Below are 24850 nucleotides of genomic sequence, written 5' to 3'. Positions count from 1 at the left end.
TTGTGTCCAGTAACAGGGGCAACAAAGGACTAAACACCACAGACTCCCATCCCCCCAAATTAACCTCTCCTACCAACACACTTCCCAGTACACGTTCTATTAGAACCAGACAAACTGAGTGTAAAGGTTCACGTGGAAAACCAAACACGAAATGCTGGAAAACTACACAAAAGCACGGAGGCAGGGCCAGCCCCACCCAATGTTACACTCGTCGCACGCCGCATCCTGAACGATGACGCTGCAGAAGCAGACGCGCCACTGGGACAGGACACAGCCGGATCACTCAATACACGCTACAGGGTCAACTGTGACCAGCTGGAGAGTGACCAAGTTGGCGGTCTTGCAATACGCACTAGAAAAAATGCCACACGGACCAAAGATTTAAACGTAAACAGTGAAGTCAGAGAAATACTAGAAGAAAGCATGGGACAGTTCTCTGAGATACCTGAGTGAGGGCATCCGGCAGGCTCCCGCCCAGAGGCGTCAGAGACAGACTGGAAGCCTCTGTGTGTGAGAGCAGACGGCTGGTGCCAGAGGCAGTGGGCGGGGTGGGGGGCAATGTGGGTGGAGGGATCAGCAGGTACAAACGTCCAGACGTAAGAGAAAGAGGTCCTGGGGACAGACGGCACGGCACGGCAAGTGTAAGCAACGACACTGCATCGCGCGCGTGAAAGGAGCTAAGAGAGGAGATCTTGGAAGTTCTCATCACAAGAAAGAATTCTGCATCTGTGCCCAGTGAGGGAAGTCAGCTAGACTCACTGTGGCAATCATTTCACAATATATACAAATTTTGAAACACTATGTTGTACACCTGAAACTAACATAATGTTGTATGTCAACTACACCTCAAAAAAATCAAATCAAATCTCTGTAAAAAACACTGTAAGCTAAGGCAAAAGACAAATAAGAAACTATGGGAAATACATGTAACACGTTACACAGCTGAAGGACTAATTTTCTTTATATTTAAGAGCACCTACGCATCAATAAAAAAAAAAGATCAATAAACCAAAGGAAAGTGGAGGAAGAGTATGATCTGTCACTAAGTAGAGGCTTAAGATGCCCCCAGCCCCAGGGACCCCCACACGGAGCCAAAGAGAATGTGAACCGTGAACCAGCGTCCGGGGCAGCATCAGGGGCCGAGCAGAGAAGCTTCCCTGCTACGTTTCATGCTGATAAACAGGGTCATCCTCAAAAGATGAAACAGTCTATTTTAAAGACACTCGGTAAAGTATGAGCACCAAAACATTTTCCTCCAGCTTTTTCCCCTTAAGGCAATAATGGCTGAACTGAGAGTTGAGGGATGAACAGAACTTAACCGACCTCAGGAAAGCGGGAAAAGCCTTCCACAAGGGGACAAGCACGTGCAAAGGCCCTGTGGCAGAAGAAACACGGCTCACAGCCCGTGTGGCTGTGAGAGCTGGCAGGCAAGGCCAGTGGGGCTGGGAGGTGGGCACCCAAGCTGTGTGGATTTCACCCTGGAGGACAGCGATAAACAAGGGAATGTCAAGATGGGAGAAAATATTTGCAAACAATGCAACCGACAAGGGCTTAATTTCCAAAATATATAAGCAGCTCATACAACTCAGCAACAGAAAAACAAACAACCCAATCAAAAAACGGGCAGGGCTTCCCAGGTGGTGCAGTGGTTGAGAGTCTGCCTGCCGATGCAGGGGACACGGGTTCGTGCCCCAGTCCGGGAAGATCCCACATGCCGCGGAGCGGCTGGGCCCGTGAGCCATGGCCGCGGAGCCTGCGAGTCCGGAGCCTGTGCTCCGCAACGGGAGAGGCCACAACAGTGAGAGGCCCGCGTACCGCAAACTAACAAACAAAAAACGGGCAGAAGACCTAAATAGACATTTCTCCAAAGAAGAAATACAGATGGCTAATAGGCACATGAAAAGATGCTCAACATCACTAATTATTAGAAAGATGCACTTCAAAGCCACAATTAGGTACCATCTCACACCTGTCAGACTGGAAAGTCTACAAACAATAAATGCTAGAGAGGGTGTGGAGAAAAGGAAACCCTCCTACACGGTTGGTGGGAATGTAAGTTGGTGCAGCCACTGTGGAAAACAGTATGGAGGTTCCTCAAAAAACTAAAAATAGAATTACCATATGATCCAGCAATCCCACTCCTGGGCATATATCCAGACAAAACTATAATTCGAAAAGATGCACGCACCCCTATGTTCACAGCAGCACTATTCACAATAGCCAGGACATGGAAGCAGCCTGAATGTCCATTGACAGAGGAAAGGATGAAGACGTGGCACATAGATACACGCTGGAGTACTGCTCAGCCATAAGGAAGAGTGAAACCATGCCATTTGCGGTAACATCAACGGACCTAGAGACGATCATACTGAGTGAAGTAAGCCAGATGGAGAGACAAATATCATATGATATCACTTACATGTGGAATCTAAAGTATGACACAGATGAACTTATCTACAAAACAGAAACAGACTCACAGACATAAAGAACAGACTTGTGGTTGCCAAGGGGGAGGGGGTTGGGGGAGGGATGGAGTGGGAGTTTGGGATGAGCAGATGTAAGCTATTATATAGAGAATGGATAAACAACAAGGTCCTACTGTACAGCACAGGGAACTGTAGTCAATATTCTAGGATAAGCCATAACGGGAAAGAATATTTTTAAAAAAGAATGTGTGTGTGTGTGTGTGTATATATATATATATATATATATATATATATATATATACACACACAACTGAATTGCTTTGCTGTACAGCAGAAATTAACATGACATTGTAAATCAACTATACTTAAATAAAAAATATTGAAAAAAAAGCCATCACATCTATGCTAAAAATAAAACATTCCGTTAATAATAATAAAAAAGAAGGGACTTTTTGTCCTTCTGGCTGCACGTGGAGAGCGGCCAGCGGAGGTCGGCTGAGGCTGGATGGTGAGGACAGGTCGGGGGCAAACTGCAGACACAGCAGCTGAACCCATCAAGGTGTTGCAGCTTTTACTTGTCAAACAAAAGGTGTGTGGATTCCAACACGCAACAGGCAGAGCAATGCAGACCAGTGCACACAGGACACGAGGGAGGCGGGGGGTGTGTGGGCAGGCTTCCCAGGCGCCCACCCCTGCCCTGCCCAGCGCTGCAAGTTTGTGGAGGGATTGAGTGAAGGAAAAATGAACGCTGACCGAATACACGTGTTAAGGGAAAGATGACCCGTATACCAATCCATTTTTATAAGATTTAGCCGATATGAATTATTTTTGAAGACTCACAGATCAATAACTGACACTTTAAAAGTCTAATCGATAAAGAAACATTAAACATTACAATTAAAAAAAGAAAGGCCCCCCCGGCCGCTCATTGTGGGCTGCTCGGCTCAGCCGGCCAGCGGCAGGCACACCCTGAGGCCTGCCTTTTCTGATGCCTTGGTGGGAGCAGGGCGGTTCCTGCCGTGGAGTCTTAGGGGCACTGGTGTCCTGCACAGAAAGATGCGCTGTGCCTGAGAAGGGGCGGGGGGGTGGGGGGTGGGGTGGAGGGCTGGGCTGGGCTCTGCCTGCAGACAGAGCCTCTCCTGGGAAGAGTCATTTCAGCTGGGGACGCAGGCCCGGGACCCCAGCTCTCATCTGACCCACGAAGTCAGAAAGCTATCGTGCGCGCTGGCTCCCCGGGCCTCCCCACAGGCTCTTTTGTTTCTTCTGGCCGACACACCCACACTGTTGCTTCTGGGACCTGAATGCCTGCTCCCTGGGCCTCAACTCAGGCACCAGGAGCTTCGAGAGGGGACAGCAGTGACCCTGCAGGAGCAGCTCCAGGGCCAGACCACGCTGCCTGAGGCCGCAGCCCCGGCCGTTTCCCTCCACCTCGGCCAGACCTCTGGGAATGTGCACACTCTTCAGAGTGGGAAAACTCGAGACAATGCCTGGCTGCGTAAAGCACGTCAGTACACAGCTCTTGTCATCGTGAGATCTCCTGGCGAATCTCTAGGTGGCAGCTTCTTGCAGAAGAATGTGGAGAGCCATGTGGTGGGTGCAGAGCCCCTCGGGGATGACAAGATCCTAGCACTTCCGTGTGTCCATGACACCGGAGAGTCACCGGGCCTTGACAGCCATTGTCAAGTTCTGAATTTCATAATTCACGCCACCTTAAACTCACTCTGGAATTGCTCTCGACACAGAAAACAGTGCACATGTGTGGGAGGACTGCCCTTGAACACAAATAAAATTCCTTCGAACGCCAGGATTCCTACCCCAACTCCAGGGCCAGAACAGGTGATGGAAGAAACCCCACTATGTCTAAGCCACTGCCTGAGTCTCTCTGGGGTGTCAGGTGCTTGGAAAACAACACACTCATCCTCCAGCCAAAGAAAAACACGTCCATGGAAGACACCCCACATCCCACCTTACAGCTTCACTTTAGAGAACGTTTCCTGGTTTCTGTTGTCACAGTTGGTTTTCTTTTTTTCCTTTCAATTCACCAGTTTAAGTCAGAGAAATGCTTTCCTGGTGAGAAAGTTTTTGAAGTCTGTTTCAGATCTGCTGAAAACTAGGAAAGCCACCACCTTTACATTGGCTGGACAAACATGCAGGTTACCGTGTTGCAAATAACTTGAAGAATGCCTTACTATTAACATTTTATAGATAATTCTGTAACTCTAGGCTTTCACCCATCATTATCTCACCAGAATATCTCATCCAAACCATAACCTCCAGCACTTTAAATATTTAAATCACAACTCAAGGTCAGGTAATAGGGCTAACTGCCACCGGCCTCCAAGCGGACGGGCCCCCTCGGCACACATACCTGGAGACCGCGCAGTCTGCCTGCCCCCGCCAACCACGACAAGGCACAGACCAGAGGGACTTTACCTGGGCAGAGCCGATAAGAGCCACTGTGATGCCATTTAACCAAATACTTCCAACCATTCACCGCAAACCACCCCTCTGAATCCATACCAGGGTCAGCCAGCACAGCCCCCGGGGCCCCGGGCTCGGGCCACACACAGAGACATTGTTGCTTAGCTCACGCTCCCCAAAGAGGTAAATTAGTGCACTTTCTCCAGAGATCCCAGGCCACAGGCTGACAAAGGCAAGTCTCTCCCTTGGAGCTCACGGAGAAGGAGCCGCCAGTATACCTAACACAAAGCATCACAGGAGACGCATCCATAATTCAGAGCAGACCTTTAGCCTGCTGCTGCCACGACTGTGAATTATTCAGCAGGCAGAGAAGCTCCAGAGCTGTTCTCAGAGGCACAAGAGCTGAGGCTGAAGCCCCGGGGGCCTCTGGGCGCTTGTTTTCTGTTAAACTAGCAGCGGCAAAGGAAAAAAAAAATACTTTTTATAATAAAACTCTTAATTCCCCTATTTAAAACATTTTAATCCCATAAACAGAAAACTTATCTTTTTAATGAGAAGGTGATCACCTTCTCATTAAAAAATTGCATAGTATCAGGAATAAGTACTCGCTAAGTAATAAGCAACTACCCCAAACTGAACCACTTTTAAACCGCAAGGAGCACTTTGAGGTCAAAGCAAAGCATGCACGTGGCTGTCCCATGAAAGCTTTGTTTATAAAAACTGGCGGGGGCTGGATCTGGCTCTCAGGCTGAGCCGGCGGCCATAGATCCTTGGGTGGACACTGCTGCATAAACAGCTACAACTAGGTGACAGTTCTGTTAAAAAGGTGTTAAATCAATCTCAACATTTTCCAAGAAAACAATGCAGGAAAAGTGTTTAACGATGCAGCAGAGCCCCAGTGGGTCCCACTTTCCTATCAATGTCCTTTCTGACCTCACGTTTCTGAAGTGCAGCCATCTGCTGATGAGGCAGCAGAGCTCAGGGGTCGCAGAGGCAGTCAGGCCGGGACGTGGGGTCCCAGTCCCTCTGCGTCGGGCCCCTCACCTGCCCAGGGACTCAGGCAGTGCTCAGAAAGGCAGAGTTACTAGCACAGCTGATAAACTGGGGAGACAGGACTTTGAGCGAGGTCCGAAAACACCTCCACTGGACCTAAAGCTGCCCCTTTCTTAGAGCCACACGTGCCATCCTTTGGGGCAGCTTTTAATTTTGACATAAATTAACCTTGCAGAAAATTACAAAAACAGTTAAAGGAACTCCCATACACCCTTTCCCAGATTCACTGGCCGTCTACATCTTGCTCTACCGGCCGTGTCATCCTCTCTCCTCTCCCCTTCACTCCCTTCCTCCCAGTCTCCTTCTCTAAACACACACGCCAGTAACTTTTCCCAAACTATTTGAGATTAAGGTGGAGACAGCATACCTCTTCACCCCTGAATACTTTAGTGTGAATTTCTGAAGTACGGGGACATTTTCTTTCACGACCACAGCACAGCCATCAAAACTGGAGAAAGTGACACAGTCCGAGTTCCAGTTTCACCAACGATGTCCTTTCTGGCTATTTCCCCATCCAGGGTCCAATTCAGGTTCGCTTAGTGGTTGTGTCTCTTTAAAAGCTCCCGGCCTGGGGCTTCCCTTAGTGGTGTGGTGGTTACGAATCCGCCTGCCAATGCAGGGGACATGGGTTCGAGCCCTGGTCCGGGAAGATCCCACGTGCTGCGGAGCAACTAAGCCCGTGCGCCACAACTACTGAGCCCGCGAGCCACAATTACTGAAGCCCATGTGCCTAGAGCCCGTGCTCCGCAACTAGAGAAGCCACCGCAGTGAGAAGCTCGCTCACCGCAACAAAGAGCAGCCCCTGCTCACCGCAACTAGAGGAAGCCCGCGCAGCAACGAAGACCCAACGCAGCCAAAAACAAATAAATTAATTAATTAAATAAAACAAATAAATAAAAACAAACTAACTAATTAATTATTTTTTTAAAAAAGCCCCCAGCCTCTCTTTGGTCTCTAGACCCAGACATGGGCCGGCTCTTCTGTGGACTGCCCCTCAGTCTGGGCTGCCTGGTGTCTCCTGCTGACCTGGTAGGAGCACTCCGGGAGCGATGGGTGCCCCGCGCGTGTCCTCCTTGCACTTCTCTGCAGGAGAAGGGGCGTCAGTCCCTTGCAGCATTGGTGCTGTTTGGTTGGGGTGCCGGGCTCTCCACTGTGGAGGCGCTAACCTGCCCTCTGAGTTGATGGATGGCTCTTGTTCCTCGTCAAGCTTGTGTCCAGTATTTCAGCATCTGCAGAAGACTTTTCTTTATATATATATAAATTTATTTTCTTTATTTTTGGGTCTGCGTTGGGTCTTCATTGTTGCACACAGGCTTTCTCTAGTTGCGGCGAGCAGGGGCTACTCTTGGTTGTGCGCAGGCTTCTCATTGCGGTGGCTTCTCTTGTTATGGAGCACGGGCTCTAGGCGTGTGGGCTTCAGCAGCTGTGGCACTCGGGTTCAGTAGTTGTGGCTCGCGGGCTCTAGAGCGCAGGCTCAGTAGTTATGGTGCACGGGCTTAGTTGCTCTGCAGCATGTGGGATCTTCCCAGACCAGGGCTCGAACCCATGTCTCCTGCATTGGCAGGCGGCTTCTCAACCATTGTGCCACCAGGGAAGTCCCCACAGAAGACTTTCTGACACCATAATTCCTCCACATTTTACTGTATGAAAGAGCTTTCCCTCCTCGCCCACTTACTATAAACTCATTTATCTACATCAGTATGCACTCAATGGACTTCTGTTTTTATGCTCTGCCTCCCTTCAAGCCGGCACCTGGGGCCTTCTGGTAAGCCCCCATCATGCACTGAGCACCTCCTTATTTTCTGGTGTAAGAACATGTGTGGGACTCATTTTGTACTTTCCGTGCTCCAGACCAGGAATCAGTTTTGCTCCAAGGAACCCAGTTCCTTTCACTGAGGAGTGGTGTTTGGACACCAAGATCTGGACACAAGGGGCACTCATTGCTACTGGGGGTTTTTGTTGCTTCCAGGCCCTTCCAGTGGACAGAGCTAAGAAATACTGATACGCATACCCACACATGCCTATGAATACACAGGTGCACAACTATTTATCTACTTATTTCTACATGCTCACATCCACCTATTAAAACCATGAATTCATACTGACACCTTAAACCCCAACCCCAACCCTAACCCCAATACATTCTCCTGTCCCATATTTGTAACTCCCTCACCAGCAGCGGAGAACTGGGCTCCCACTATTCTTGGTGTATTTGCTCATCTGCTGAAGCCTAGAATACACAGAAGGTACTTTAAGAACTGATAACACGGACTTACCTGGTGGCACAGTGGTTAGGAATCCGCCTGCCAATGCAGGGGACACGGGTTTCAGCCCTGGTCCAGGAAGATCCCACATGCTGCAGAGTAACTAAGCCCATGCGCCACAACTACTGAGCCTACGCTCTAGAGCCCGCAAGTCACAACTACGGAGCCCACGTGACACAACTACTGAAGCCTGCGCGCCTAGAGCCCGTGCTCCGCAACAAGAGAAGCCACCGCGGTGAGAAGCCCGTGCACTGCCATGAAGAGTAGCCCCCACTCACTGCAACTAGAGAAAGCCACGCGCAGCAACAAAGACCCAACGCAGTCATAAATAAATAGATAGATAAATAAAGTTATTTTAAAAAAAGAACTGATAACGCATACACTGCCAAAAACAAAACCACTAACTAGACTTTAATCTTTGTTTACAGTTCTTTTTGAGATAAAATCCACATACAGTGAAATATACAGTCCTAGGTGCAGGATTCCATGAGTTTTAGCATCACGTCATTTACTTTTTTTTTTTTTTTGCGGTACGCGGGCCTCTCACTGCTGTGGCCTCTCCCGTTGCGGAGCACAGGCTCTGGACGCGCAGGCTCAGCGGCCATGGCTCACGGGTGCAGCCTCTCCGTGGCATGTGGGATCCTCCTGGACTGGGGCACGAACCCGTGTCCCCTGCATCGGCAGGCGGACTCTCAACCACTGCACCACCAGGGAAGCCCATGTCATTTACTTTTTAAAGCCTGTACTTGCTCATCAAGTGAACTGGTCCACCCTTCAAACCAGGCCTTGGGAATATCTGCCATTCGGCCATTTCAACGGTAAAATTCAGTTCTGGGGGAAAACCCAGGTGGAGACTCAGGCCCATGATGGTCATTCTGGCTCTGGGTGGCATAATGCAATAGACTGCATGGGCCTGGATATCTTTATGTCTTGGTTTTCTCATTAGGGGAGAAATTAACAATTGCAGGGCTTTGTGCAAGAGTACAAGTTAAGATCTTTACACCACGCATCTAAATACTGAAAAAATATCAAAGAAGCTAACGTGCTGTTAAGTAAGATATATTCTATTCTCCTCTCTTCAAACGCCCTGAAGTCTAGGCTTGAACTTAGAATTCTGGAACTTGCCCGAGTTCTGCACTGAAAGGTGGATGCACAGGGAGGGCTGCCCGGCCCTCCCCCCACCCCCGCCCTCCCCGGCTCAGCTGCATGTCCAAGTCTGCCACGTCCTGCCCACACCGCACAGTAGGCTCCCTAAGAGCATTCACTTCATTCCCCAGCTGCAGCCCTGACACGTTTTACAAATTTAAAGCAGCAGGCCTTTTTTTTTTCTCAAAGCAATCGCATATGGAATCCCTGTGTGTGGACTGGGCCACTGGGAAGGAAGAAGATACAGACAAGAACAGGTGGGACAGACCTCGGCCGCGCTCTGCTTGACCTGGTGCGGCCTCGGGCAGGCAGCCTAGCACCTCCTTCATGAAAGATCTGCCACTATTTACAGAGCCCTTCTGACGATGAGAATGAAATGTCTATGGAGCCTGACAGCACCTCCTCGGCACAGAGTCTGCAAACTATTGATCCATCAGCCCAGTTTACAAAGGAAGTTGCTGAAGTGTGAAGCCCTCCTATGACCAGCCTGAGATTAGCTGGTGAAGGTGCTGAGACAGCGTCCATGTGCTCCAAGGGACGCTCCCAGTGTCACCGTTCATGAACTCCTGGCCAGATGTCACAGCCCTGGAGAGCAGGCAAACGCCTCCCAGGTCTATAGGGCAGCGCTCAGTGTACAGTATCCTTCCATATACTTCCCAGGGCCACAGGAAATGTGGGCCCAAACACCAGAAACCTAAATGCTGAGTCTTTCCTGGAGTCACCACCAGAGAGTCGATTTATAACTGTTCTGGCAGAGCAGAGCAGAACAAACTTTCCGTGTCTGAAATGACACAAGTCCTTCTGGAGACTGAAATGCCAAGCAGATGGGGGTGAGATGCTGGGAGAGCTCGCGAGGCCGTGTGAGTGGGCAGAACGGTAGCCAAAAAGGGTCAGCGTGGGAAGTAACGCGACACGCAAAGGGGACGTGTCACTTGTCACATGAGCGCTCGGGATTCAAGGCACAGTGCTAGCAACTGTGACCACACGTGGGCTGCCCACTAGCCGGCATCTGACCACAGGGCGCCTCCAGGACTCACCAGAAAGGGACGCGGGACACTTTTCAAAGATTAGCCCTAATCAAATTCATTTAGTATGTTGATTTGAATGAAAAAAATTCACATTATTCACTTACTAATTCCTTAGTGAAATCAGTGTATTTCATCTCAGTGAATAAAATACATACACTCTGTGAAGACCTCGTTTTATTCTGGGGCCAAGAGCCGCACGTGAAGTGTGAACCCTCCAGCTGTGGCCTGACCCTGTCTGGAGGCCACTGCTCAGTGCAGAAGCCCAAGGACCCCGAATGGGGGCTCCACAAGGAAGACTCAAAACTGGCGCTCACCCCTGCCTGCAGCCGAGGCACAGCTGCAGGTGCCAGGCCTGCACTGAGACCGTGCAGGTGGGGGGCCAGGCAACGGGCACCCTCCCCAACAGGACAGGGGGCTCGTGGGCTGACCATGAGAGAAGGAAAAGGATCAAGGGGATGAGATCATCAAGGACGCACGGGGCAGGCACCGCCTTCATCAGGGATGGCACTGGGAGGCCACTCCTGTCAGTGGGAAAGAGGTAATACCGAGACATAGGAAAGGCTTACTTTTGGGTCAGGTATAAACTGTACTTTCTGGCTGTGGCATCCATAGCCTGGGATTCTGGAACAGTTATGATTTCACATAATTTTAATAATGAAGATAATATGTCAGGTGCAAAACTAAACGAATGTAATACCTGTGTCTTTTATGTGACTTCCAAATAAAGCAATCAAATTCAGAAAGTCATTTGTCCCAGACTGGGCTCCAAAATTCTGGTCACCAGGCTGGCTCCTGAGGGGTCCTTACCTCGCCCCCACCTCACCCCCAAAGAAGGCAGGCAGCTCTCCTGCCCCTTCTCCTGCGGGAGGCGGTGCTGGGTGGTGGGGCTCCCAAAGCCCCACCCCTGGTCTGGATGTCTCCAGTGGGTGGCGCTCAAGGCAGAGGTGACCCAAATTGAGGTAGCATTGACAAACTAGGGGTCTGCAATCTTCAAAAGCGGCGTGAATGCGAAAAACAAGCGAAGAAGGAGGAACTGTTCCATTGAAGGAGATAAAAGAACCACGACAACTAAAAGCCAAATGTAATTCTGAACTGGATCCTTTTACCATAAAGATGACATTTACTATGAATTGGCGAAATGAACAGGGTGTGAGGATAAGATGGTAGCAATGTATCGGTGTTAATTTCCTAATTTTGATGGCTGTATTTTGGTTATGCAGGAAAATGTATTCATTTGTAAGAAATTCACTCTAAAGTATTCAAGATGGTAAGGGTATCATATCAGCAACTTACTTTCAAATGGTACAGGAAAAGTTCTTTGTCCTACAGCTGCAATTTTTGAAAGTCTGATATAGTCTCAGACTGAAAACAAATTACATGGTGCAAAAAATAAATAAAAATAAAGGTGCGCCCTCTCTCCCCCCGCCTGCCCCGAGGATCTGCCGAGCCTGACTCTTCTATGGAATAATAGATCAGGGCTCCACTACACGGGGGAACCCAACATCCTCCATGTTCTCCTCCTCAAACTGGACGGGCCGTTAAGATGAGAGTAAGAGGTAAATGGGGCCACGCCCTCCTCCTCATTTCTCAACATACATCTGTTGAAGGTCTACTTTGTGGCAAGCCCTGTCCTGGGAGCCAGAGCCTCCGCCCGGCTCTACCTGGCACAGCTGTGGTGGTTCACGGTGTGGGTTCCGGAGTCACACTGTCCTCCCCGTTCTGTAACGCTGCAGTAACAACCGTGTACTCATGCCACAGGGATGCTGTGAGAACTCCACTCCTCACCAAGTCACCTCACCTTTCTATAGAGCCACAGTAGTAACTATACTGGCATCCTAAGAGTATTGTGACGAGTGGTACCAGGCACATAGTAGGCATTCAATAATACTGGTTGGATAAATAGATCACGTGTTCCAAATACAAGCTAATGAGATGGCACAGGCTGAAAGGCATGTAACTTCAAATATAAACATCTTACAGTTTTAATGCACAATTCATAAAATATTTTCTACTTAAAAATTTTAAACATAAAAAATAAAATCCCTTACTGATCATTACCTAAAATTCTAGTCCTATCTCCCCTCCCTAGAGGAAACCCACCTTATTAACTTGGTGTTGATCCAAATTTCTTGTTACGCTTTTACAAACATACATATGTTCCTATCAAAACAATGTATATTGTTTAGGAAAGCTACTACTTTTCATCTTCCTGAACTCCATTAGCTCTAAAAGTCAGGCCTGGCCATGTGACTGATATGCTGTGGGTTTTCTAGTTAGATGAGAATGTCATTTGTAAATAATGATGACTTCGTTTCTTCCTTTACAAGTTTTAAAATTTCTTTTTCTTGCCTTATAGTGTTGGCCAGAATCTCCAATATAATGTTAAATAGTTGCTAAGATATGAAACATCTTTGCCTTATTCCTGGGTCTAATGTTTAACTATTAAGTATGACTTTAAAAAAATGAAATGGGTAGAAGCAGACTCACAGGTATAGAAAACAAACTAGTGGTTACCAGTGAGGAGAGGGAAGGGGGGTGCAATATAGGGGGAGGGGATTAAGAGGTACAAACTACTGTGTAGAAAATAAGCTACAGGATATAACGTACAACACAGGATATAATGTACAACATGTTTTATAACAACTACAAATGGCGTATGACCTTTAAAAACTGTGAACTACTGTATTGCACCTGTAACTTATATAATATTGTACATCAACTATACTTCAATTTTAAAAAAAAAGGAATGGGGACTTAATTTTATTAGATACTCCTTTGCCTCCACTGTGATAATCATACAGTTTTACCCCTTTAATCTATTAATATAATACAATCTGCTTATGTGACCGTGATATTCCTTTATTGAAGTGTAAGCGCCATGAAGGCAGGGACTTTGCTTTGTTCACCAATGTATCCCCAGTGCCTGTAACAGTTTTTAGAAGAGAGTAGGAGTTCTAAAAATAACTGTCGAAGGAATAAATGGTGACTTGAGTGGAAAAGCCTCTAATGTTAAACTATCCTTGCACTCCTTGAATAAACCTCACTTCATAAGGATGCATTGAAAAAATGAAAACACTGCTGGATTCAATTTGCTAAAGTTTTATTTAGGAAGTTTCCGTATTTGTTCACTAAGTTCAATTGGCCAATAATTCAATTTTGTGCCATACTTGTCCGGTTTTGGTATCAAGGTTATGCTGGCTTGATACGAGCAGGGTAGGGTAGCTTCCCATCTTCTATACCCTGTGTGGTAGACCACGTCAAGTCCAAAATATTTGCTGCCCCTGCTTGTGGGAGGGTTACCGTGCCCCCACCGCAGTGTCAGGCTTGGCCTTGTGAGGTGAGAGAGCGTAGCACGTCGTGCTTGGGAAGGAAGCACTGCCCGGCTCTGCCACAAGACTCACAGTGTCCCACAGAGGAGCTGCTGCGACAGCGAAAACACGCAAAGTAAAACAAGGCCAACCTGCAGGGGGCGTATAATGTAAGTAAAAAAGAAATTTTGCTTTCTTAGAGCCACTGTGATTTTGGAGTTATTTGTTATTTGCAACATCTTTTACCCCAAGCTGATCGATATACTCGCCTATAGATTGGTTCGGGCATGTTGCCTTTTGCGGTGTAGATCTCTGACTTCCAAATCTTTTTTGCTTATGTTGATTTATCTAACCAAAGTTTCCTTTTCTTCTTAGGCCAACCATATTTTCCTAAACGTTGTCCAATTGACCTGGTAATCAGATGCATTAGTATAAAGTTATTCGTAGAATTTTCTTATAACTTTAGTTCTCTGTTATCTTTGAAGTCATCTTTGTCTTCTTTCTTCTTCATTCTTAATGTTTTTTCCCTCTTTTTCTTGATCACACGTACTGAAGACTTATTTTTTTGTTGTATTAATCAGTTATATACTGTTTGTTTTGTTTTCCATTTTGTTAATTTCTACTTTATGTTTTTCCCTACCTTGTTTTGAAAGCTTATTTGCGTATTTCCCAACTTTTTTTTTCTATAATATATACATTTAATACTACAAAATTTTCTCTGAAAACCACTTTGACTATATCGCACTGGTGTTAATATGTAGCACTATAATTACTGAGCAGTTCTAAACTGTATTATAATTTCCAGCTTAATTTTCTCCTTGACCCATGAATTATTTAGAAATATAGTTTTAAACTTTCAAATGTACAGTTTATTTTGTACTGTCTTTTTGTAATTGACTTCTATTTAATTACCCTGCAGACAGTAGATGTGCTCTGTTACCCTGCAGACAGTAGATGTGCTCTGTGTGCTACAAATATATTTTTAATTTGTAGCAACTGCATTTCTGGAGTAGTATATTGTCAACATTGGTAAATACTTCATGTATCTTTGGGAAAAAAGTGTACTCTCTATTGGATGTAAAATTTTATATATATAAAATTTACGTTGTCTGTTTTATAATTCAACATTCTGTGATCTTACTCTATTTCTTATCACTTGATTTCTTAGTTTCTGAAAAAGGTATATTATAGTCTTCCCCTAAGAATACTTGTCCACTTTTACTGTAGTTCATCTAACTTTGTTTACAAGTGAGAGACTCTATTTTTGGTGCACACTGCCTGCTTTCCTCTTTTTTTATTGTTTTTTCACTTGAATTATTTTGTCTGGTGTTAATATTGCCATACCAATTTTCTTTTTCCTTAGTATCTACCTAAGAAAATAATTAATTTCATTTAATTTTTTCAATCTTCCTGTGTCCTTTTGTTTCAAAATTGAATTTTAAACAATCTAAAAGGAGAGTTTTCTCCTTTGATGTCCTTTCTCTTCCACTGCTCTTATAATCTTCTTCAGGACCTGTCCTAGGCTCTTTTCTCTATGTAGTTCTTCTAGGCAATTTTATCCACTCCTAGTACCGTTTATATTGGAAATGCAATGAAAACAGCAACAGTGATATTGACAATAATAACGGCAGCTATCATTTGCATAGCTTTTCATTATGTGCCACGTACTGTTCTAGATGCATCGCAGGTATCAGTTCCTGTCATTCTCACAGTAGCACTGTAAGATGGGTCCTGGTACCCATCTTACAGACAGAGAACTGAGGTGGCCAGCTGGTGGCAGAGTCAGGGTTTAACCCAGTCCATGCTCTGACTCGTGTGTCTTATCACCTCTCACGTCTCCAGCCGTCTTCCAGTTCCCACTTGTCTCATAGGTTTGAGACTTCTCTTTTCTGCATGATCTCTAATTACTCCAGCTTGCCAAGGCACTAAAGTCCACTGGTGGATTGATGACCCTTAAGCTCATGCTTTCCAGGCGCAACCGTTTCTGGCATCCACACTCAGTTACCCCACTGTCTACACCACATCTCCACCTGGAAATTGCGAACCATCTCAAAAGTCACAGGTCCAAAGCAGAGCTCTTGTTATTGCCCTGTTATCTGTTTCTCCCGACCCTGCTCCTTCCCACCCCTGCCGACGTGGTGACCGCCCCCCAGTGGAGGTCTCCTCACCCTGCGCTCTCCTCACAGACACAGAGTCATCCTCTCTCAGGTCTCCACTACCCTGGATGCTCCTTCTCGGCTTTTTCCTGGCTCTTCCCATCTCCCCAAACTCACATGAGGGACAGCCTCTGCTCTCATCTCAGGGCTTGGCTCCGCTGGACTCGCGGGCCTCTGGCTGGAGCAGGCCCTGCTGCCCGCCTCCATCTCTCCCACCACCAGAAGCAGCACATCCCGCGACAATCCACCGTCTCCCAGAGGCGAGCACGGCCTGTCCACCAGCCTCTCTCGGGTGCTCGGGTCACCTTACACGCAAGTCCCTGCAAAGTCTTGTACGTTACAAGGCTTTCCCTCCCTTCTCTGAACAACAGCATCTGTTTGAGGGTGACACGTTGGCCTGAAGTAATCTCGATTAATGCTGGTTTTAGATACTGATAGAGGTCACTCATCTAAAAGAAACAGTTTTTCAAAAGGCAAACAAAGCCAGATTTAGTATTTATTCCTGGGGGAATGACCTGAAGATTTTTAAAGAGCAAGACAGTAAGTGGCTACGTAATGAAGATCACAAGTGCACAGTCACAAAACAATGAGAAAACCAGCTGCCCTAATATCAACGGCTGTTAGCGGCTTGCGCCACACTTCCAGTGAAAGCGTCACACCCAGATTCCAAAGTGCTGTACCCCCCCAGCTCAGACAGAAAGAAGCCAAGGTGACTCTGGAAAACTGGCAGTGACTCACAAGTTAGCTCCAAAATGTGTAAGGAAAGGCAAAGGGCCTGGAATAAGCAAAACCATCCTGAGACTACACAACCAGATCTCTGAACGCACGACAGAACGACAGTAATGACGACACAAGGTGCTGATCCAATGACAAAGAGACCAATGGAACAGAAGCTGGAAGCCAGAAACAGACCCACAAATATACGATTACCTGATAAAGGTGCTGCTTCCTTTCAGTGGGGAGAGGATCGCCTTTTCAATAAATGGAGCTGGATCAACTGGGTCCCAGACGGGAAAAATGACTCTTGTCCCCTAACTCACAGCATACACAAATACCAGCTGCAGATCATCAGAGCTTTCAATGCAGAAGATAAAACAACGATGGCTTTACCTTCATGAACTTGGGAAGGGCAACGCCTGCTCTAAAAGGATATAAAAAGCATCACAGAAAGGGAAAATGATAAATTGGATGATACAAAGATTAAAAACTTTTGGTCACCAAAAGAGACCACGAAGAGGGCTTCCCTGGTGGCGCGGTGGTTAAGAAGCCACCTGCCAATGCAGGGGACATGGGTTCGAACCCTGGTCCAGGAAGATCCCACATGCCGCGGAGCAACTAAGCCCGTGCGCCACAACTACTGAGCCTGTGCTCTAGAGCTCGCGAGCCATAACTACTGAGCCCACGTGCCAAAACTACTGAGCCCACGTGCCACAACTACTGAAGCCCGCGTGCCTAGAGCCCGTGCTCCACAACAAGAGAAGCCACCACAATGAGAAGCCTGAGCACCTCAATGAAGAGTAGCCCCTGCTCGCCGCAACTAGAGAAAGCCCGCGCACAGCAACGAAGACCCAATGCAGCCAAAATAAATAAATTAAAAAAAAAAAAAAAAAGAGACCATGAAGAGAATGAACAGGTAAGCTGTGGGGGAGCTCACCTGAATACATAAATCCAATGTATTTTTTCAAATTTCCTACAAATTTCAAATTTGAATTTTTTTCAAATTTCCTACATACCAATAAGGAAAAGTAGATGATCTAGCAGGAAAATGGGCAGAAGTCTTGCATGAGCACTGAGTTGAAGAGACAGAGATTAGAATCAGGCCAGGCCAGGCTGGAATTTGCAGGTGCCAGGAGGAAAGCTAGTGAAGAAAGAGCTCCAGAAATCTCAAAAGAGACCCCTGGAGTCTGTTGCTGAATTCTAAGGTGTGTGCACACGGGGCGAAGCCCATGAGGCCAGGCAAAGAAGAGCTGGGAGCTGCAGGATGAACGTTCCCAGAACTGACACAGGGTTGTGAGATTTCTGAGTCCCCACTAGCTCTGCTTGAATGCCTGGCCTTCAAAGGAGACCCCACATGTGTCAGGCTTCAGTAGTGGGCTAAACTAGCTTACAGTGAAAGCGACTTTAGATTTGGCCTAGAAAAAAAAAGCGTAAAAACAAGCCTCAAAGGGGCCAAGCCAAGCCCCAAGTAGCTGAACTGCCAATTAGAACAAAGCCCTATACTCTTCAAGGGAAGACAACAAAATCCCGCAGCCAGTCGAAAACCACTAGACATGAGAAGATGTAGAAATGTGACCCACGACCAGGAGAAAAATGAGGCAGTAGAACAGACCCAGGAGTGACAGCGAGGATAAGTGAGCAGTGAGAGACCTGAAGACGCTTAAAGATGTTGTAAACACGCTCTAGAGTTTAAAGGAAAGCGTGAATATGTCAGGAGAGAAGTGAAGGGTTCTAAAAGATCTGAAAGGAACTTCTAGAGGTGAAAAATAAACCTCTGAAATGAACAGTCCACAGGATGGAATTAACAGCATATTAAACACTGTAGAATAGATCAGTGAACTTAAACACAGAACAAAAGAAACTATGAAGCATATGGAGAAAAAAAAAAAAAAAAGGCTGAAAATGAACAAGTCTCAGTGGCCTGTAGGAAAAGCCCAAGTCCCCAGAGTGGGAGAGGGGTAAACAGTATCTGACACTCAACACGCCCCAAATGGCAGATACACAACAAAACCAACCCAAGACTCATCGTAATTAAGTTGCTGAAAACCAGCGAGAGAGAAAATCTTACAAGCTGAGAAGGCAGGCCCAAAGGCCTCTACTTTCTCTCCTTAGTTTTCTTAATCTGCATAAAAGCTGCTTAGGTAGAGCTCTTGCAAAAAGCCACTGAGCCCTCCCCAACCTCAAGGTCGACTTCTAGACCTTTCCCCTAAATTATTTTGGCCAATCAGATTTTCAACCCAATCTGTGTAATACTTTCTCTGAGCAACGTTATACCTATTCTCCTGAGAGTGAATCTAATAAAATTTTCAAGCCACTTGGCAAGTCCTTAGGTAAAAAGCTTCCAGCATTTAAAACAATATTAATTATTTTAGTAAACGCTTCACTGAAGTGTAATACATACCAAAAAAGGGCACAAATCATGAGTGAACACTCGTGTGAGAGGCAGAACACGGGCTCTGGCGGGAGCTGCCTCAGGGTGACTGCTCCCCTGACGGGACACACGGCTTACTAGACCAGTCCTTACACTGCTCTGCATGCTACGGTTTCCTAAGAGACGCTTTCCCCCCAAGAATCAAACTAATCAATCCCCTTGGAGTGGAAGGAGACACACCTGCTTGCAGGTGGGGCCTCTGGGGGGAGGATGAGGAACGCACACAGGAAGGGGTCACAAAGGGGACCCCCTTCCACAGTGACTGCAGTGCTTTGGAGGAAAGGCCTCAGGCAAATACGCCCCAACGTTAGCTGGCGTGGCTTCTAGGAGGAAGGTATGTGGTCACTGGTTTATTACTTTTGAACTTCTGTTTGGTTGAAAAAAATTTCACAATATAAATAATTACTAATAAAAACTCTCTCCAAATATCTTGTAGAACTGGAAAGAAATCAGCACACTGCAAAGAATCTTGGCAGAAATCGAGTCGCTATCCTTCCAAGAACTAAACTCCAAGTCTGACTAGTGTTTACAAAATACTTAGTACTTCGTACCCTATAAATACACTATGCAACTCTGGGTATAATTTTTAGGTTCAAAGCAGACCATAAGGTATGTTACAATATATTAAACTGAAATAAAGACTTCTGGTTAAAACAACCCCTCCCACACAGCAAATAACAAATTAACATTCCATCTCTACTAGTTAGCAAACATTTTTGAAAATGTGCAATTAGGCTGCACTGTTCTTCTGATGAGGAAAGTATGGCTTCACCAGAATTCTGTACAAATACCCATGACACCACTCTGAAACCTTTACACTTCTCCTTCTCTTTCATAATTTTACAGGATGCAAATTCATTGCCAAAAATACTAGAGATCATAGTACCTCATATTTTATTTTTAAAGATTTTTTTTTGATGTGGACCAATTTTAAAGTCTTTACTGAATTTGTTACAATATTGCCTCTGTTTTATGTTTTGGATTTTTGGCCGTGAGGCATGTGGGATCTTAGCTCCGCGACCAGGGATCGAACCCACACCCCCTGCACTGGAAGGCAAAGTCTTAACCACTGGACCACCAGGGAAGACCCAATACCTAGTATCTTAAAGAAGGGTGCAGTTTAACTCCCTCAATTAACAGGCACGTAACCCACACCACCAGGCAGCTGCTGTAAGAGCCCCGGAAGCGGCCTGACGCGCAGGGCCCACTCCTGCACCGCGACCCCACCAGGCAGGCAGAGAAGGTGCCATCAGGCCTCGAGAAAAGACAAGACACAGAGAGAGACGACCGCGGCCTGCGAGCTTCCCTCCGTGGCCGCGGAGTGCACGGTGTGAGCGGATTGGGGGCAGGCGGCTAGCCAAGAGCTGCCCGGGGGAAGTCAGCTCTTTCCAGAGAGTGACCAAAGCAACAGGAGTTTTTCTGTGCCTTGACGTATTCTCTCACACACGATGGTGTTAAAGGAGAGACCCTCTAAACCCCAAACCCCTGAAGCAGTAAGAGTCACTTCTGGAAACCAAAGTTTACTGTGAACTTTAGTAAAGCGCGAGGGAAACAGAGCTGAGAGGCAGACCTGGATGGAGGGCTGAGGGTTGGCCTTAGGCGAGAGGCGGGAGGGGTCCCAAGGCTGGAGGTGGGGAATGAGGACCCTCGGCTGGAGATGGCCCAGATTGTGCTCACCATGGCTCCCCGGGTGTCCAGCAGGGTCACGGAGCGGGCAGAACCGGGAGATGTGGCCCCGCAGCCATGCCCACTGAGCTACGCTCAGCCCTGGCCAGGTGTGTACAAACTTTTGGGGAAGGAGCCCCGGTGGGCCCTGGAAAGCGATCTGCTGGGCCTGAGACCACTCACCGCCCAGCACCTGGAGGAACGGGCGGAGAGGACTGGAGGCTCTAGTCTGTGACCACCTACTTTGCTCTTTTGTTTCCTACTGAAAGTTATTTCAAAACAAGACAAAACAAACCGACACACGGCAGCTGCCCAGGTAAGTGTGGGCAACGTGAAGACGAGCCACCGACTCTCCTCCCCCCACGTCCGGCACAGGCGGGGGCGGAGGAGGGGCAGTAAAAATCAGCCACAAACTTAGCAAAAGCAACCAGAAAAGACGGCACCGTCTGATGCCGTAAGCTTCAAACAAGAAAAAGAGAAAGAAAAGAGAAAAAATGAGAACGTTTTGACAGGTTCTGAGTCTAACCCATCCCTGAGTCCCCAGCAGGTGTCCTGGGGAAGGAAGGTGCACCGACAAAACAGGGAAAGTCAAGGATACACCCTTGTGGGTAGAGCCCAACTAGTGCTGAGGGTGTCAGCTCCGGCAGGAAGGACACGGGAGCTCGGCACTGTGGTCTCTCTGGGCTCAAGAATGTCAGTGCCAGAAAGCACAGCGTTAAGGGCCATGGGGACCGCTGACATCCACAGATGGGAGGATGACGTGATAGATGGGTAAATGGGTGGGTGGGTGGGTGGACAGATGGACGGATGGATGGGTGGGTGGGTGGGTGGATGGATGGGTAGGTAGATGGATGTGTAGATGAGTGGGCGGACGGAGGAAAGAAGGTATAGAATATGCAAAAAGCAAACACAAAGTCTGGTCTGGAAGAAAACACAGCCTAAAAAGCTTTAGAAATTCTTCATGTTCTATGAGAGAAAGGGGAGAAAGCACAGTTGATGAAACAGATTGAGGACAAAATCAATACTATTACAAAATGAATAAAAAGTAAAAGAAGAGGCAAGATATGTCTGAAAAATCAAATTAATAACATAGAAAAAAACCTTTTACAACTAAATTGCCTTTGAGTATAACTGACTGACTTTCTCAAAGAAGGAGCAGAGAACACTCTTGGGCTCTTAGAAACCTCCCTGGTGAGTGAGAGCATAGAGGCCGAGGGTCTGACCTGCTTAACGGTGGCCACGTGATCAGAACTCCTTCCGAAGATTTGCAAACCTATCTGATAAAGGATTAATAAACATAATATACAAGGAGCTCATACAACTCAATAACAAAAACCCAAATAAGCAGATTAAAAAACGGGCAAAAGACCTGAGGTGAATATATTCTTAGACACAGAAGACATACAAATGGCCAACAGGTACATGAAAAGATGCTCAACATCACTGATCTCAAGGAAATGCAAACCAAAACCACAATGAGATGTCACCTCACACCCATTAGTCGACAGTCTTGTCTATTATCAGAGACAAGAGGTGAGTGCTGGAGAGGGTGTGGAGAAAAGGAAACCCTCCTACACTGTGGGTGGGAATGTACATTGCTGTAGCTGCTGTGGAAAACAGTCTGGAGGGTCCTCAAAAGAATTAGAACTAGAACTACCATAGGATCCAGCAACTCCATTCCTGGTGATTCATCCAGATGAAGCAGGATCTCGAAAGATATATGCATCCATGTTCACTGCAGCATTATTCACAACAGTCAAGATATGGAAACAAGTTAAGTGCCCATGGAGGAACGGATAAGGAAATTATGGTGTGTGGAGATATATATATATATATATATATATATAAAACGTATAATGGAATATTATTGTCTTAAAAAAAAAGAAGGAAATCCTGCCTTTGCAACACCATAGATGAATCTGGAGGACATGCTAAATGAAGTAAGCCAGACACAGAAAGACAAAAACTGTATGATCTCACTTCTATGTGGGATCTAAAACAGTCCAATTCATAGAAGCAGGGAGTAGAATGGTGGCTGCCAGGGACTGGGGGGAGGGGGACATGGGGAGACATGGGTCAAGGCATGAAAAGTGTCAGCTGTGAGATGAGTAAGTACAGCGTGGTGACTATAATCGTAGTGTTTTGTACACTTGACATTTGAGAAGAGTCGATCCCAGTGTTCTCACCACACACACAAAAGGTGCCTGCGTGAAGTGACAGATGTGTTAATTAGCTTGATTGTGGTGATCATGCCACAATGTGTATGTACATCAAAATATCACACCATATACCTTAAACACATACAATTTTTTTTATCAATTATACCTCAATAAAGCTGGAAAAAAGTAAAATAAAATAATTTTTAAAAGGGAAAAAGAAAGCCTCGCGTAGGAAGCGGTTACTGATATCAGAAGTGAGTCCGAACAACACGCACGGGTGGGGTACCGAGCACGACCTAGGGCGCTGACCTCGCCTATAACCGGTTTCTCTTTGGCTGCATCTCACAGCCCAGGCTTATGACGTAGTCCTGGTCACTAAGGGACCATTGGCCCGACACCACATACTCAGCTGCTCTCCACGTTGACTGTAACTACCGATGAGCCTAACCTGCCAGCACACCTCTCAGCTACCAGTTACAAAGGAACTAACCAGCAAGCGCAGAGCCTCCACCAGACCCCCGTCCCCCTCTCCCAGTACTGAGTCCCGGGACTGAACCGGCTCAGGCAAGGCCCAGAGTTCATGGAGCCAACGTCAGTGCCCCAGGCTGGTGACACCCGGGCTCAGTGGCCAGGGCTCCGCAGCTGCCAGGTGACACGGAGCCCCACCGCTCCGCCTTCCCTGTCACTTCCTAACCTGCCGGCCCCCTTCCTGACGTCCTATTGCTTGGCCGAAGTTGTACTTCGTTGGAAAGGGGCAGACGGAGAAAAGCAGGGCAGACAGTAGACATAAAATCAAAGGCCGTCTCCATTCAGAAAACAAACAACAATTAAAGAATGCATGTCTTTCATCTCAGATATTATTTCTGATTTCAAAAGGTCCCGGTTTTTATGTTAGAACAATAATCAGAAATATTACAAAGTACTGCTTATTAATTTATGGCAACAGAGTTTAAAATCCACTCCAGAACGATCTGTCAGACAGAAGAAACTGCATGCGTGTCCCCGTGGACACTTGGGCCGCGGACGCAGAAGCATCCTCAAAGGCCCCGGCCACGCCCAGCAGACAGTTCTGCTGCCGTATTTTACAGAATGGGATTCTACTAAGCTCGCTTGCTTCTTTTTTGAGAGGGTTTCACGAAGAAGGAAAAACTGAAAGCCACCGCCCTAACGGCCTAACGCAGGCCTTAGCCCCGAGGCCCTGCTGTCTGCCATACTGTAAATGCCCGAATTCAATATTCACTTGACAAACACCTCCCGTGCCATCGCTGTGCTGAAGCCACCGCGCGAAGGTCACTGTCCAGTGGGTGGAGGGAGCAGACAAGCCAGTGACACCGATAAATAATTAAAATGATGGTACCTCGTCAGCAGTGTCGGAAGGAGATGAAGCCTAGGCTGACGCTCAAGTGAAGGCCGGGGTGGTCGGCGCAGGGCTCCGGGGGGCGCTGCCCCAGGCCGGGGAGACCACGCTGGCAGCGGACAGTGCTGTGGAAGCCCACCGAGACCCCACGCGTCTGAGGGGCCGCGGGAGACTAGGGGAGGAAGTCTGCCAGCCTGGGGGGTGGAGCGAACCGCGAGGGGCGGAGTTTAGGCGGAGGAAGTGGGAGGGGCCGGGATTCAGGGGGCGGAGACGGAGGAAGGTCACGGGGAGACCCTGGGGCCACAGCATGCTTGGGGAGAAAGAGCGAGGTTGGAAAGGCTAGGTTGGTATGTGTATGAAGCAGCTAGAGAGAACGTGCCCCGTGCCCCAGACCCCAGACCCCAGACCCCAGGAGCCAGAGCCGCGTCCCCCATGGTCACGTGCCTGCAGGTGCAGGCGTTTATTCGAAAGCTCCCTAATGCCCCAACTTCCCAACCTCAAAGGGCGGGTCCAGTATCGGCAGAGACAGCCTGGCCCTTCCAGGGTGTGGGAGCTGGGTGGGAGGGGAAGTCCTGGCGAAGCTGCTTGGTACTACAGGGTAAAAAAGAAAGAAAATAAGAGAGTAAACTTTAATTACAATAAAGCTGCCTTGTGCCAAACCCCCGGTTCAGGGACTGGAAGGCTCTCTCCCCTCTGCTCGGGAAGGCCTTACAGTGCCA

General features: G+C 47.4%; 1 protein-coding gene across 3 annotated transcripts in view; it reads right to left on the bottom strand.

The window, feature by feature from the left end:
* The window catches only part of RGS12 (regulator of G protein signaling 12), a 117491-nt gene that overhangs the window by 22259 nt on the left and 70382 nt on the right, over window positions 1-24850 (bottom strand). The window lies entirely within an intron of this gene.

Source organism: Pseudorca crassidens, chromosome 4 (genome assembly GCF_039906515.1).
Source record: "Pseudorca crassidens isolate mPseCra1 chromosome 4, mPseCra1.hap1, whole genome shotgun sequence".
Classification (NCBI taxonomy): domain Eukaryota; kingdom Metazoa; phylum Chordata; class Mammalia; order Artiodactyla; family Delphinidae; genus Pseudorca; species Pseudorca crassidens.
Note: the sequence above shows the minus strand (reverse complement) of the source record. Positions and strands in the feature narration are given on the sequence as shown.